Below are 16,264 nucleotides of genomic sequence, written 5' to 3' on the forward strand. Positions count from 1 at the left end.
GAAAAAGTAAATAATTTTTTAATAAATTTTTTCATTTTTCATAAAACATTTCTTAAAATTATTTATTAATGGATATCTTAAGGCATTTATTAATAAAATCCTCCTATTATTAATTTAAAAGTGGAAGAATAACTCATTTCATTCCAATAGACAATACCAGTAGCACAGCACAAGCTTGGGACAATTGTCATATTCTCATGCAACATTCGTACAATTGTAGCACAAGCTATCCAGTCAAAAATAAAAAAATAGGTGCGCAAGCTGTCAAGCCACTCAAGCATAGTTCAGATAGTGCTATTAAAATATTAAAGAGAGTTTGAAAAATCAGGATTCAGGAGGTAGGTCACTCGCCAAAAAGCTCTGCATTATCTTCTTAGAGTTGTGCTGCTCAAGCTTCAACATTTTAGAAGTTCGGAAGAATTTTGTTCGGTCAGGGGTGGGGCCAGAAAGAATTTTGTTGGTCCAAACCGCAAAATTTGGAAGATGTCAGGAACCTCATTCGAGAGGAATGACTCATGTCATTTGTGGGATGTATGATATATATATATATATATATATCTCCTCTTGTTTATTAATAATTCCATTGCAATCACAAGTTGTTGAAACATATCATTACATACAAAAGTGAGCAAACCTTGTAACTGCCCCCATCCTTTTATCGCCCTTTGTCTTTCAGACACTTCAATTGATGGCTTCCATGCCAGAAAATGATGATAAATTAAACGGAGAGCTGTACAACGCTCTACTGAAAGAAGAGATGAAGAACGTGATAAAACTCTGTGAACGTGTTCCTGACCATGCAATGCACGTAGTGACCATACACAACGACACAGTGCTCCACTTGGCCACTTACTCGAAACAAGCTGAATTGGTACTTGGACTTATGCAAGCATTGCCTCACCACCTTATCGAGAAAATGACCACCCGCAAAAATGTTACCGGAAACACTGTCCTCCACGAGGCTGCTACTCTCGATGACCGCTCTGTCGAGATAGCAACGAAGATGTTAGAGAAAGCCCCAGAGTTGTTAAACATATGCAACGAGCTTGGAGAAAGCGTACTCTTTCAGGCAGCCCGCTACGGTAAGACACAGATTTTCAACTTTCTGGCGGATATATTTTCAAAATATGATGAAGCTAAGCAGAAACTATTTAGCCAGAGGACTGACAAAACCACTATGCTTCACATCGCCATCCTTGCTCGCCACTTCGGTAAGTTCCCACCGGCACACACATAAAATTACTAGACGTACATGATTGTATTTATGTGATTTATTATTATTTTTTTCTTCTCTGTATTGATTTGGTTCGTGTGTGGCGGCACATCCGTGTGTTTGCCATGCATAAAACACATAACAAGATTTGGCTCTGAACATAGCAAGACGTTTCGGACATATAGTTGGTGAAAGAGACCATGATGGGATGACCGCTCTTCAGCTTCTGTCATGCAACCCCTCTGCTTTTGAACCAGCGCGCAGACGTGGATTCCTCAAGAGAAATTCCAGCAACGGTAAATATCATAAGTTAGTGTTTGTTAAATACGACTGTCACACAACTATTTTTTGAACTAAAATCCTGAATTAAGGACACAATTTTAATTTTGAAATTGTATTTTCAATTCACAGTTCAGTTCAGTTCATAATATGTGTATGTAACAGTTTTTATTCATATCATAATTTAACATAATCATTACTAGAACACTAAATTTAGGTAATACTTGAGACAAGATCAAGTTACACTTGTGTGTAACTTTAAGTAATATTATACCGTTTGGTAATTTTTTATACGATTAATATATTGAAAAGCTCATTGTTAGATTGTATATTCTCTATCTTTTTAATATGTATGCTAAGGGTGCGTTTGAGAACTAGATTCAGCATTTTTTGGTCTTTTGAATAAGTTTTTAGCATTTTTTTTGTACTATTCATGAGTCTCATTGTACCGTTTGTGATCTCATATTATTTAGAAAAATCAACTTATTTTTTGTATGTTCATTGGCTGTTGTGCTCATAAGTTTCACATTTTATTATTTAAAAAAAAAAAAAAAAAACACTTAAAAAGCTCCATTCAGTTCCAATGCCAGACAGAACGTTTTGGGTGAAAGTTTGCCCAGTGTTCACTCATATTATGGTTTTTTTTTTTTTTTTTTTTTTTTGTTGAAACTGCACAATGTGCAGATGGAACCGTCAAATGTAAGAAAAAAGTAAGGAATCTGTCAAATGTGAGAAAAGAATTGTAACTGTGATGTTGGAACTACACAATTTGAGAATAGAACCGTCAAGTGTGAGAAAAAAAGTAAGAGAACCACCCAATGTGAGAAAAGAACTGTCATATGTGATGTTGGAATCGCACAATATAAGGATGGAACCGTCGGATGTGAGAAAAACAAGTAAGAGAACCACCAAATGTGAGAAAATAATTGTCACATGTGATGTTGGAACTGCACAATGTGATGATGGAACCGTCAAGTGTGAGAAAAAAGTAAGGAAATCACCCAATGTGACAAAAGAACTGTCATGTGTGATATTAGAACTGCACAATGTGAGAATGGAACTGTCAAGTGTGAGAAAAAGGTAAGGGAACCATCCAATGTGACAAAAGAACTGTCATATGTGATGTTGGAACCACATAATGTGAGGATGAAACTGTCAAATGTGAGAAAAAAAGTAAGGGAACCACCAAATGTGAGAAAAGAACTGTCACATTTGATGTTGGAACTGCATAATGTGAGGATAAAACTGTCAAATGTGAGAAAAAAAGTAAGGGATCCATCAAATGTGAGAAAAGAACTGTCACATGTGATGTTGGAACTGTACAATATGAGGATGGAACCATCAAGTGTGAGAAAAAAAATAAGAGAACCACCCAATGTGAGAAAAAAACTGTCATATGTGATGTTAGAACTGCACAATGTGAGGATGGAACCGTCAGATGTGAGAAAAAAAAGTAAAAGAACCATCAAATGTGAGAAAAGAACTGTCACATGTGATATTGGAACTGCACAATGTGAGAATGGAACCGTCAAATGTGAGAAAAAAGTAAAGGAACCACCAAATGTGAGAAGAGAACTGTCACATGTGATATTGGAACTGCACAATGTGAGAATGGAACCGTCAAATGTGAGAAAAAAGTAACCTGGTGTAGCAGGTTACCTACTAGTGGGTACCGTACCCCCCTTTTTTGGGGGGGTACTGTAGAATTACTCTTTATAAATAAGATATAATCTAACAGTAGATTTAATTATAGAAATTTGCTTTTAATTAAATTTTTTTTTGAAGAAAATTAAAAAAAATATATTTTGAGTATTGTAATATTGTTTAAAGTTACAAAAGTATACTCTCTCTCTCTCTCTCTCTCTCTCTCTCTCTCTCTCTCTCTCTCTATATATATATATATATATATATAATTTCATTAAATAATAAATGTTATTTTTATATTTTTTTACTTATACAATGAATTATAAGAGAAATATAATAATAACAATATTAAATGAAAAACTTTCATTTTGTTTGTAAACATATAAATCATAGCATATTTTCTTCTAATGAGGAAAAAAATAACGACTGTTCATATCTTTGTAAATTTTTCACTTCAAAAAAATAGAACTTTGTGTGTGTGTATATATATATATATAAAGAAATCAAGGAGGCCAATTAAGTAAAATTTCACCTAGTATTAGAATTTTTGCACTAAAATAATGGGGGAAGGGAAACTCATGGGAGTCGGATCAGCCTTTAATTGGTCCATTTCAATCCAAATCCAAACTCATTGGAGAACAACACCACGCCCAGCTCCCTCTGCCACTGTGTACAACTTTATTTTCCTTTCGTCTGCAACGTTCCAAAACTATGTTATTTTGCTGTATTTTTCTTTCCTCTTATTCTCTCTCTCTCTCTCTCGGGGACAAAACTACTCTAGCTACTACCAGAGTAAAGACAAGTTCGGCGCTATTTGCACTGCAATAAATTGATTGATGATGGCAAAAGAATGTCGACTCAAAAGTCCGGCATCAATAATGATTGTTTCCCCCTCACAAAGGCCTTCCCCTGAACTTCAAATTTAGCCGCAGTAAAAGGAGGGAACCTAGTCATTCCAATACACCCTAGCAAAGGTATTCATGCTACCCTAATCTTGGACAGAGATTGTGGCGCCTATCTCTTGCATTTAAGCATGGCTTGCGTAGGGAACAATATTGAGTGTTAATGTGTAATAGGTTATGGACTTTAGCCTATCTTGTTTACTTGTATAGCATATATACTTATACTACACATTCTGCATCCTATATAAATGCACTCATATATATTTTATTACTTCAGAAATGCAATACATTCATTAAGTATTTTTAACATGGTATCAGAGTCATTACTCTAATTTTCTTGTGTTTTGTAGTCGTATCTTTATTGGTATATTTCGCTGCCTCAACTTCTTCGGATAGTAAACCTTTTTTAGTGCCCTTTTTTGACTGCTCCGCCGTTGTCAGAGGTCCTTAAGGTTGAATCTTTGCTGCCAGAAGCTCTCTCTCTGCAGCAAAGATCACTGCCCTCGTCGGATCTTCACTTGGGACCTCCGATCAGAACACAAGACATATCATCGTGTAGATTGTCGCCTGATCTACTCAACCCCACCAGAATTATCCACATAAGACACTCCACGTGCCGGTTGAAAATCAGCAAGATACATCCACGCGTTTCATGCGCCCTCACGCACCACAAGAAGTTCGATGCGTCCAGACCACATGCTACACATGCCACACGCGCCTCTGGAATCTCGCTAACGTCATCTGTAACGTCATCACCTGACACATCAACCCTAGCTGACGTCATCTGCTTATGTTAGCCCTAGTTGTTTGCTGACATCATCTTGCCTAGGTCAACGTTGACTTCAACTTGAGTTGATTGTTGACTTTTTGGTTGTTGACTATTAACTTATGCTACATGTTTGACCATTGACTTTTTCTAGAGTTGATTTTTTGCAGTTTATGTGCTTCTTATTTAGTTTTTCGTGTAGATTTCATTTTTACAGTCTATTTTTGCATATTTTTCTTCTAAATGAAGAATAAGAATAGGTCTTCATTTTATTGCAACAATCATCGTCGACAATCAAACAAAGGTTTTTGTAATTTTTGCAAACGTTTTGGACATAATATTGGGACTTGCTATCAACGCAACAAATCAGTTGTTTCCATTTCTACTACCATTGTTGCTAATACTGAGAGTATCCAACCAATGGCTCCCGGCTCCGCAAAGTCCAAGTCTTCTGGATCTACTATCACCATTTCCATAGTTGACATTCAAAACATCATTGCTAATACCATTCATATGGTTGGTAATGCATCTTATTTCTTTTCTCTCTCAGTTTCATTTGGTATGTATCTTTCCTTTTAACTTATGGATTCTGCTTGTTGCAACCACATGACACCTCACTTGTCCTTATCTTCCAGTATGAATTCTATCTCGACCTCCAATCTCTCGGTTCCTGGGGTCTTTAATGTTACTAACCTTTTTACAGTTTATTTTCTATGAGACAATTAGTTGAGTTGGGTTATCGCATTACCTTTGATTATTCTGGGTGCATTATGCAAGATCTGAGAATGGGTTATTGCATTACCTTTGATTATTCTTGGTGTACTGTGCAAGATCCAAAATTGGACGTATATTTCTTGTGGACAACCTTTATCTTCCACCTGTTGCTCCTGTTTCTGTTGCTACTTTACTTTCTTCTATTCCTTCCCTTGCACTTTGGCATGCTCGACTTATTCACGCATCTTCCTCTCGGGTACAACACTTGACTTCTAGAGGTTTGTGAGGTTCAGTGTCTACATAAAATTTTGATTGTGTTTCATGTCAGTTAGGAAAACAACCAGTTTTATTTTTCAATACTAGTGAATCTATGTCTATTGATATCTTTGACCTAATTCATTTTGATGTCTAGAAGCCTTTCTCTGTCTTTAGTATTGGTGGATCTCGATATTTTGTTGTCTTTGTTGATAATTATTCTCGCTATAACTAGATTTTTCATATGAAACAACGTTCTAGATTATTGTAAGTATATTGTAATAATGTAAAAATGGTTGAAACTCAATTTTCCAAATGAATCAATATTTTTCGATCTAATAATGCTCTTGAATATTACTCAAGCCAAGTATTCTTCTAAAATTTTGTCTTGAGCTGGACTCACTGATAGCAAAACTATTGATACTCTAGTTGAACTTAATGTGCATCTGACTCCCTCAAGGGGGAAATCATTATCTAATCCTTCTCTTTATAGACACTTGGTTGGCAACCTAGTTTATCTCCTTGTTACTTGTCAAGACATTTTCTATGCTATTCACCAAGTGAGCCGATATCTGTTTGCTCCACAATCGACTCACTATGCTGTTGTTTTGCGCATTTTTCAATACCTGTAGAGCACTCTCTTCCATGACCTTTTCTACTCTACTCAGTCTCCTCTTTTATTTTATTTTTATTTTTATTTTTATTTTTTATGCATTCTATGATGTTGATTGGGTAGGAGATCCCACTAATCGCAAGTCCTCCACTGGTTATTGCTTTCTTCTTGGTTCTTCTTTGATTTTTTGGTGAAGCAAGAAACAAACTCTTATGGCCAGCTCCAGGGCTGAAACAGAATATCATGCCCTTCCTGAAACCACAGCTGGGCTTCTTTGGCTAGGATGGCTTCTTAAAGACTTAGGTGTGTCCACGTCCTCAATTACTCCACTTTATTGTGACAACTAGAGTGCCATTCATATTGTTCACAATGATATCTTTCATGAACAGACAAAATACATCGAGATAGATTGTCATTTTATCCATTACCATCTTGTCCATGGTGTTCTTAAGCTTTTCTTGGTCTCCTCTAAAAATCAACTTGCAAATATTTTCACCAAGTAACATCTTAAGGAACGCCTTCGTGCTTTGGTTGACAACTTCAAGTTGGTCTCACACCCACCTTGAGTTTGAGGGGGGCTATTAACGTGTAATAGGTTGTGGGCTTTAGGCCCACCTTGTTTACTTATATAACACACATACTTGTACTACAAACTCTGCCTCCTATATAAAGGCACTCATATATATTTTATTACTTGAGAAATACAATACATTCATTCAGTATTTTTAACAACGAGGATAATTAGAGGGATTACAAAAATAATGTATTAGTGCACGAGGGAAAACCGTTGATGGATGTGTAAGCTATTATGGTGTCCAACGCCGCAATAAGAGTGTGTTGAATGAACCAATGAAAGGATAGTCCTTTTACCATGTGATAGGTGGCCTCCTCTCTCTAAGACTTAGAGCGGATACCTCTCTCTAAGAAAATCGTGCAACAAGGGTTGTGGTTATATAGGAAAGTCTAGGTTAAAACATTCGGTGCAACAAAGTTGGTTATTGTTTTTCGCAACCTCAGTCAAGTGAGAAAATTGAGTGAAGATTTTGCTGACTTGGATTTTCGCTCTAGCAAGATATGATTTCACTTGAGTAAGTCTTCTTTAATTCACATTTTACAGTAGAACTAGTAAGGGTTGCATGTGCAAGGCACATGCTGCCCCTTGAGTGAGAAAATTTAAGATATGATTTTTTTTTTAAGTAGTATGAAATCATGTACTTAAATTTAGAATAGTTATTTAAAACTTATGACTATTTATTTACTATGATAATTTCTTAGAACCTATTTACTAAGTACAATATCTACTTACAAAAAAATTCTATTAAGAATGATAACAAATGTCGTCATCTTCCAATGAATATATTGTTATTTATACATTCTTCTTTAACGAACACCTTTTTAAGAAAGAAAGCAAATAAAAAAAGAACAAGATGAGAAAAGACATATATCATCGAAGTTTCTATTAGATAAAATTATAAATCTAGAAGATTCAAACCTCTAATAAATTAATGTTCTCTAGGTAACAAATAGAATACCATACATCACCATTTTAACTTGCTAAGTATGACTAACATATAAAACTCAAAATACACAAAAAAAATTTTGGGATATTAAAATTTAGTGAGGCATTTTAGATATTGAACAATGAAATATTTTAGAAATCATAAGATTTTGTTAGGGTTTAGCTAAGAGAGTAACAACAGGGACTATACGCTTGCCTGCAAAAAATAAATGAGGAAATTATTCAACTTTAAGGGTCCGTTTGGTTGGAGGGGTGAAAACGTGGGAGGATAGAAAATGGTGGGAGGATAGAAAAGATTTTAATTTCTCTCCTTTTTATTTGGTTGGAAGTGAAAAAAATCAAGGGATGGAAAATAAGAGTTTGAATAAATTTACTCATATACCCTTGTTAAAAAATAATGCCCAATTAAAACAAAAAAGGTGACAAATAATAAATAAATAAAAAGTGCAATCACTCAAATTTATTAAAAACAATTAGAAATTATGTCTAAAAAAAATCACTTCTAGTTAAAATTTAAAATATATATATATATATATATAAAGCCCAGGCCCTAGAAATTCAAAAGAAAAAAAAAAAAGAAAAAGGCAAAGTTACTACCCAAAAAAAGAAAAAAAAGAAAAAAGAAGCTAACTCCCATGTGCACTTGCACATGGGCATTTTTGTCAATCAAGAAAAAATTCATCATCACCCATTTTTCTCTCCAATTTGGGTAGAAAACATTCTAGTGGGCCTGGGGAGAAAACACCCGAGTCCCACCAATTTTTTTCCCTCCCCTCCCTCCAACCAAACACCGCCAAAAATGTTCTCTCTCCCATTTTCTTTCCTTTTTTTTTTTTTTTTTTTTTTTTCATCGTCTCTAAAATCCATCCAACCAAACACACCCTAAAGTTTGGGTGGAATGAAATTACCCCAAAGGGGAAAGTACTTTTTTCCATATATATATATATATATATATATATTAAAACAATGTGTTAAAAGTAAAAAATAAAAAATAATAATAATAAAAGTTAACCCAAGAAAATTGTTCATAAAACTATAAATTTTGATTCAACAAATTAGTTAAAGAAAATAAAAAATAAAAAGTCAGGAACAAAATAAATGTCCCGATATTTTCTCAATACCTTTATTTCAGTTATGGTGGGCCTTGGTATGATATTTTATTATTTTATTTTTGAACAATATTTTGTTCACAACATTTTCACAAAAAATCCTAAGTGGTAAATTGTTATTGGTGTTTATTTGGGAAAACTGCTTTAAATCATGCATTAAAAAAAATAAAACAAAAATAAAAAAATAAAAAACAACAACAACAAGAAGAAACAAAAAACCAACGAAAGAAAATTGTGTATGAAACAGTGAATTTTGGCTCATTAAATTTGACTAAACCATAAAAGAAGTATAGAAACACAACAAAATGTCACGATATTTTCACAATACCTTTATTTTCAGCCATGGTAATTTTTAGTCTAATATTTTATTATTTATTTTATATAAATGCTAGCTCTATAATATTTTCATAAAAAACTGAAATTCTAGATGACATATTGTTATTGATTTTAAAAGGATTTACGACTAATATTACTTTTTTATCTATCAATAGTAGTTTATACCACCTATGATTTGTTAAGAAATTGATGTGAAAATGTTGTAGACTTAGCATTTTTTTATTTAATCTTTAAGAAACTGAAATCTCAACAATTGTGAAAATATTGTGATAAAAACAAGTATTATAACATTTTCACAAAACACTTATTTTTAGTTGCTGTTGGTCACAGTCTTATATTTTATTATTTTATTTCGAACTATTAAAAATTGACACTTCAATAATTATGAAAACTCATATAAATATTTAAAAGAAAAAAAAAAGAGTACAAACCGAAATGGTATAATTGAAAAAAAAAAAAAAATATATATATATATATATTTGATAAAAGACAAAATACAAAATGGTGAGTTTTGCTCACCATTTGACTAAACCAAATATACCGTTGAAAGAGCCATCGGCTCTTTTTATATAGTTAGTAGAAATTGACTCTTTAACCTTTTAAATAGCATTTAGCCAACTTGCTTACAAATCCTAACATATTTGGATTGCCATGTCCACATTTTACCTTGTGCTACGGCATCATGTACTTGTACATATGAAATTAACAACCATGACTTTTAAAATAGAACTAAATAGAGACCAAAGGGATCCATATCATTGGAATATTAAATATTTTTAAGAGTATAATACAATAGTAGATATTATTTGAATGTTTTGGTTCAAATAGTTTATACTTGTCTTTCTCAAAAAAAATAGTTTATACTTGTCTCCCTTAAAATTGAAATTAGTCCTTCAAAAATTAAAAAAATTAATCTACCGTCTTTTCCATATTTGTGGTTGATGACGCTTTTCCAAATTAAAAGAAATCATTTCAACCAACAAAGCAAAAACAAATCCCTTGTAAAAATAATTATCCTCTTAGAAATAACAAATGACTTATATACATTTTAACTATATATATTTCATATGACATTTTTTGTTTGCGTATTTATGACTCAAAATTAAAGGTCTGGGACCTTGGGATTTGAATGTTGTTGTACCAAAAATTCAATGATGGGGTGGTTGCTGTCGCGCCAATCAGCCATCAAATTAGGAAAAAAATCAAGGTTTTAATACCAATTGATGCAGGATGTGTAAGCGTCAAAAAATAGATCACGTTTATTTTTAGGAAAAAAAAGAAAAGAAACAAAACACGTTTGCTTTTAAAAATAATCTCAAATCCATGAGAATTCCTTGAATTCACAAAGATTCCTTGAATCCATAAGAAGAAATAGACAAAGTTTGTATTTTTATAATTTTGAAAAACTAAATTTCCCTGAAGCTACAATATACTTAAATAGTAAAAGAAACTAGACAAAGACTTTGTAACTGAATTGACACATCTCTAAGTATAAAGTGCTTGGGGGTTTGGAAAGAAAGGATTCGAGCTACAGGGTTAGCAGCATGTTGTAATTATTTCTTAAAAAAAAAGATTTTTGGAATTTTTTGTGGCCAATAGTAGGATGACTTCTTAATTGAGTATCTTTATTGTTCAAATAAATTTTTTATAATGCAATAAATTCTTAAATGCAATAATTAAATTATTGGTTTTCTGAACATATTTATAGTATTTACTTTTCCAATTCCTATGGTAAATATGGAACAAATGTTTTAAATAATGAATATTACCAAAATTAGGTTTTGTAACAAAATAAAAGACAAGATTCTAGTAGAATCTTTGGATTTGTGCATAAAAGGGAAATTATTGTGAAATTTAACATAAAATTAATCATAGGTGATTTTCAGAATCTAAAAGAATATCGAGTTTCATTTTTGGTATATCATAAATGACATGTATTAGAAAAAAAGTTATTAGTAGTTTTAGTTTTATTTATATATATATTTTTTAATTTTTTGGTTATATATTAGATATTTTCTTTATGAATTAATTTAGTTTTGAATTTTAATATATTTCTTTCTTGAATAGAGAAAATAGTTAAAAGGACATTTTATGTATGAATATATACTGTTAAATGATTAAATTTATAATTTTTTATATGTTTAGGTTACTACAACAACTGATATTTTATTACGACACTTTAAAATAGAGCATAAAATTTATAATATAAATAGTGCTTTGAGTAAATGCAGTTGCTTGAGAGTTCTCTTGAATATAATCACTGTATTACTTAATGGTTGAAATAAATAAATAAATGCTTGGGATTTTTTTTAATCATTTTAGTTCTTGCAATTAATTGTCTTTATATAATTGATAGTAGCTCCGAACAGTCACGAATCCGCGTTGGATCTCACCAAACTCTTAGTTGAAAAGGATACCTCATGGAAGTTTACTAGTTCTAATGTGGACGTGGGTAAGCCAAAGCCGCACAATTTTGGTTGTTCCCCTAATGTTCCATCTACTTGTGAGACGGGAGGTAATTTGTTAACTACTTTTGAATTGTGCCAATGGATAAAATAAAAGATAATAGAGTGCTTGTATTTACTTTTTTTTATTTATTAATTTGCACTATAAATATCGAAGGAATATTTTCAATCATGAATACTATAATAACAGGCTCTTTGAAGCTGTACGTCAAAGATGATTTTAGTACTAAATTAATCTTAGATGATTTTTGGAATGAAAAAAGTTTGCCTCCAAATCAGTTTTGGAGAAATCTCTTCCAAATCAGCTTGACATTTCTTTTTCTTTTTATTTCATTTTAGTTCTAACAACAATTGTGTTTATATAATCCAGAAAGCCAAGAATCCTCGTTGGGACTCTCTAAACTCTCAGTAAAAGAAGATACCTCGTCGAAGTTTACTAGTTCAAATGTGGACCTGAGTAAGTCAAAGCCGCAAGAATATGGTTGTCACTCTTATGAGATGGGAGGTAGATCTCGGCAACAACTGAAACAAGGAGAGGTTACACCGCTGTTTCTAGCAACTATGTCAGGCTGTGTAAAGATTGTTAAAGAAATACTTAGAATGTACCCTCAGGCAGTGGAGCACTTAGATGATGAAAGGCAGACCATACTGCATGTAGCTATCAAGTACCGCCAGTTGGAGGTTTTTGAGCATGTGTCTAAAATGAAAGTACCAATGAGGTGGTTGGTACGAAGGATTGACATCAATGGGAACTCCATTTTGCATATGGTTGGAATGCCAAGGCATGATTATGTACCTGAAAAGATGGTGGGCCCTGCACTTCAATTGCAAGAGGAGCTGCTCTGGTTTGAGGTACACTTCTCTGTAACTCCGCTCTCATCTGCTCTGTAATTCATGCTTTGATTTTTGTTTTTTGTTTTTCGTTTCAATTTTGTCCCTTGAAATAGTTCATGTGTTTTCCCACCCCAAAATTATCAATTTGTGTTCTTTTTACACGTCTTATGGAGTGATGGAATTTATTAGTGTAACAATAATTGTTGGACGAGATAACATTACTGAATGTTCAAATAGCGTTGAAAACACTATAAACATTTAGACCCCCAATTGCAAATTACAAATTCAAGCTTATTATCAAACAATAAATGTGCGGAATATGAATATAAGCTAATGATAAAATTGATAAACAATCTGAACCAAATAAAATCACATCCACAGCAGAAATTAAATGGCAAAAATTAAGGGAAGAGAGATGCAAATACAAGGACAACACAATGATGTTTTATCAAAGAGGAAACCGAAGCCCTCTGCGTAAAACCTCTCTGCTGCCTTCCAAGCGGTAAATAATCCACTAAAGAATGTAGTTGGGATACATAAACAGTAGAAGACCCTCTAAACCTAATTTACTGAGTGTACCTAAGCCCTCCAAGCTTCTTACTCCGACGAAGTTACGCCGAACATATTTCTTCTTTAGCTTACCGGATTCCGCTATAGCCCATAGCATCAACCAATAGTTATTGGTCCCTTCCTAACTGCTTCCTAAAACACCAAAAAGCCTTCTCACAGATATGGATATGGTGAGAAAAGGATTTGGGTAAGAGCCTCTCAAGGATGTAACAATGGAGAAGGTGAGAGTAGAGGAATTTGAAGAGTCTCTATGTGAAAATTGTGGATGAATCAATCTTATTTTTCCCTAAGATTTCTCTCATAAAAATTCTCTCTAGAAGTTCTTTACATTTCATGGGTGTAAGGGGTATTTATACATGGGTGAGAATGGAATGCGAAGAGTCAGTTTTTTCCAAACAGGGTGGTCTGGCGGCTTGGTCTTGCGACTTGACTGAGTTGCGAGTTCAAGCCGCGAGATAACAGAATGGGCAGGCTGGACTTTTTGTCCTGTAGTGTTCCAGTTGGCGCAACTGTTCATCTTCTCGCACGCTTTACTCGTGTGCTGCATTTGCCGGCTTGCCAATCGCGAGTCACCCGCGAGTCCCAGCCACGAATCTCTGCAACCTTGCACAATCTTGAGCATTTCTTCACACTCTCTCACTCACTACCCTTACATGATTCCCACTTAAATACAAGGTTACTAATTGTTAAATTACAAGCAAATTTTGTACGGAATAAAGCTTGATTAAATTCAACCTTACAATCTCCCCCTTTGGCTATTCCGTGACAAAACTCTACAACAAACTCTAGACTTAACGCGTGAGTTGAGAATAGTTGATCAAAACTCACTCACACCTAACTCTAGAATCTGTGAAACTCTTGAACCATAAGAACAAGTACCTCCTGAAACACAACAACACAGTATGATCATTGTATGCAGTAACCTTGTAATGTGAATGAAGCAAACACAATGCAATCAAGCAAAAATGGAAATAAGACATAGACCATGGCTTGACCAAACATGAATAATCACTTATACAAAGTGATCACANGTCAAACTCTAGTTGACTTTTGTTATAATTACTATTAACATTATGGTATTTTTGGTAACTTTAATTAATGGCTTTGATGAAATATTGATCTTAATTATGATATAACAAACTTGATAGTAAATTATAGCTAAGCCAAAAAAAATTATTTATTATTATTGTTGTTGCTGTTGTTGTTGTTGAATATTTGTTTTTCGTATTTGGAAGTCATTTTGCATATTCAAACATTAAAATAGGGTTAAAATTACACAAAAAATTTTCTGTAGTACTTTTAACACTTTTGGTTTTTTTTTTTTTAAATTTTTTTTACTGTACATTAAAAAAAAATTAGCTAACTTTTTTTTTTTTTTTTTTTATAACAATACTTTCAATAATAAACTTTCAGCAAAAAGCTAAAAAAGCATTTTTTTAGATGGACCCTAAATTTCATGTTAATTAAATATTATTTATTATTTAATCTACAAACATATTTTTAATGCATAAGTTTATAATACAAAACTTGACATTTATACATTTTATAAATGGGTCATTCTACCGTACCCCCCCAAAAAAGGGAGGGTACGGTATCCACCTATATCTGAGCCGTTGATTTATTGTAGTTTTGATCTTGTCCGTTGATATAATTTTAAGGGTTTTGGGTTACCGGTTAAACAGGTTTTATTATATAAACAAAAAAACTAAAACATTCATCACGCTCTTATATATATATATATATATATATAATTTCATTAAATAATAAATGTTATTTTTATATTTTTTTACTTATACAATGAATTATAAGAGAAATATAATAATAACAATATTAAATGAAAAACTTTCATTTTGTTTGTAAACATATAAATCATAGCATATTTTCTTCTAATGAGGAAAAAAATAACGACTGTTCATATCTTTGTAAATTTTTCACTTCAAAAAAATAGAACTTTGTGTGTGTGTATATATATATATATAAAGAAATCAAGGAGGCCAATTAAGTAAAATTTCACCTAGTATTAGAATTTTTGCACTAAAATAATGGGGGAAGGGAAACTCATGGGAGTCGGATCAGCCTTTAATTGGTCCATTTCAATCCAAATCCAAACTCATTGGAGAACAACACCACGCCCAGCTCCCTCTGCCACTGTGTACAACTTTATTTTCCTTTCGTCTGCAACGTTCCAAAACTATGTTATTTTGCTGTATTTTTCTTTCCTCTTATTCTCTCTCTCTCTCTCTCGGGGACAAAACTACTCTAGCTACTACCAGAGTAAAGACAAGTTCGGCGCTATTTGCACTGCAATAAATTGATTGATGATGGCAAAAGAATGTCGACTCAAAAGTCCGGCATCAATAATGATTGTTTCCCCCTCACAAAGGCCTTCCCCTGAACTTCAAATTTAGCCGCAGTAAAAGGAGGGAACCTAGTCATTCCAATACACCCTAGCAAAGGTATTCATGCTACCCTAATCTTGGACAGAGATTGTGGCGCCTATCTCTTGCATTTAAGCATGGCTTGCGTAGGGAACAATATTGAGTGTTAATGTGTAATAGGTTATGGACTTTAGCCTATCTTGTTTACTTGTATAGCATATATACTTATACTACACATTCTGCATCCTATATAAATGCACTCATATATATTTTATTACTTCAGAAATGCAATACATTCATTAAGTATTTTTAACATGGTATCAGAGTCATTACTCTAATTTTCTTGTGTTTTGTAGTCGTATCTTTATTGGTATATTTCGCTGCCTCAACTTCTTCGGATAGTAAACCTTTTTTAGTGCCCTTTTTTGACTGCTCCGCCGTTGTCAGAGGTCCTTAAGGTTGAATCTTTGCTGCCAGAAGCTCTCTCTCTGCAGCAAAGATCACTGCCCTCGTCGGATCTTCACTTGGGACCTCCGATCAGAACACAAGACATATCATCGTGTAGATTGTCGCCTGATCTACTCAACCCCACCAGAATTATCCACATAAGACACTCCACGTGCCGGTTGAAAATCAGCAAGATACATCCACGCGTTTCATGCGCCCT

At 33.2% G+C, this 16,264-nt stretch overlaps 1 long non-coding RNA gene across 1 annotated transcript; it reads left to right on the plus strand.

Annotated features, from left to right (window-relative positions):
- Positions 1 to 347: 347 nt before the first annotated feature.
- Positions 348 to 1,616, plus strand: LOC112039483 (uncharacterized). The gene is made up of 2 exons (XR_010630395.1): positions 348 to 1,211; positions 1,360 to 1,616. It is a non-coding gene; the product is annotated as an uncharacterized LOC112039483 (long non-coding RNA).
- The last annotated feature ends 14,648 nt before the right edge of the window (positions 1,617 to 16,264 follow it).

Source organism: Quercus suber, unplaced genomic scaffold (genome assembly GCF_002906115.3).
Source record: "Quercus suber isolate HL8 unplaced genomic scaffold, Cork oak 2.0 scaffold_153, whole genome shotgun sequence".
In the NCBI taxonomy this organism is placed as follows: domain Eukaryota; kingdom Viridiplantae; phylum Streptophyta; class Magnoliopsida; order Fagales; family Fagaceae; genus Quercus; species Quercus suber.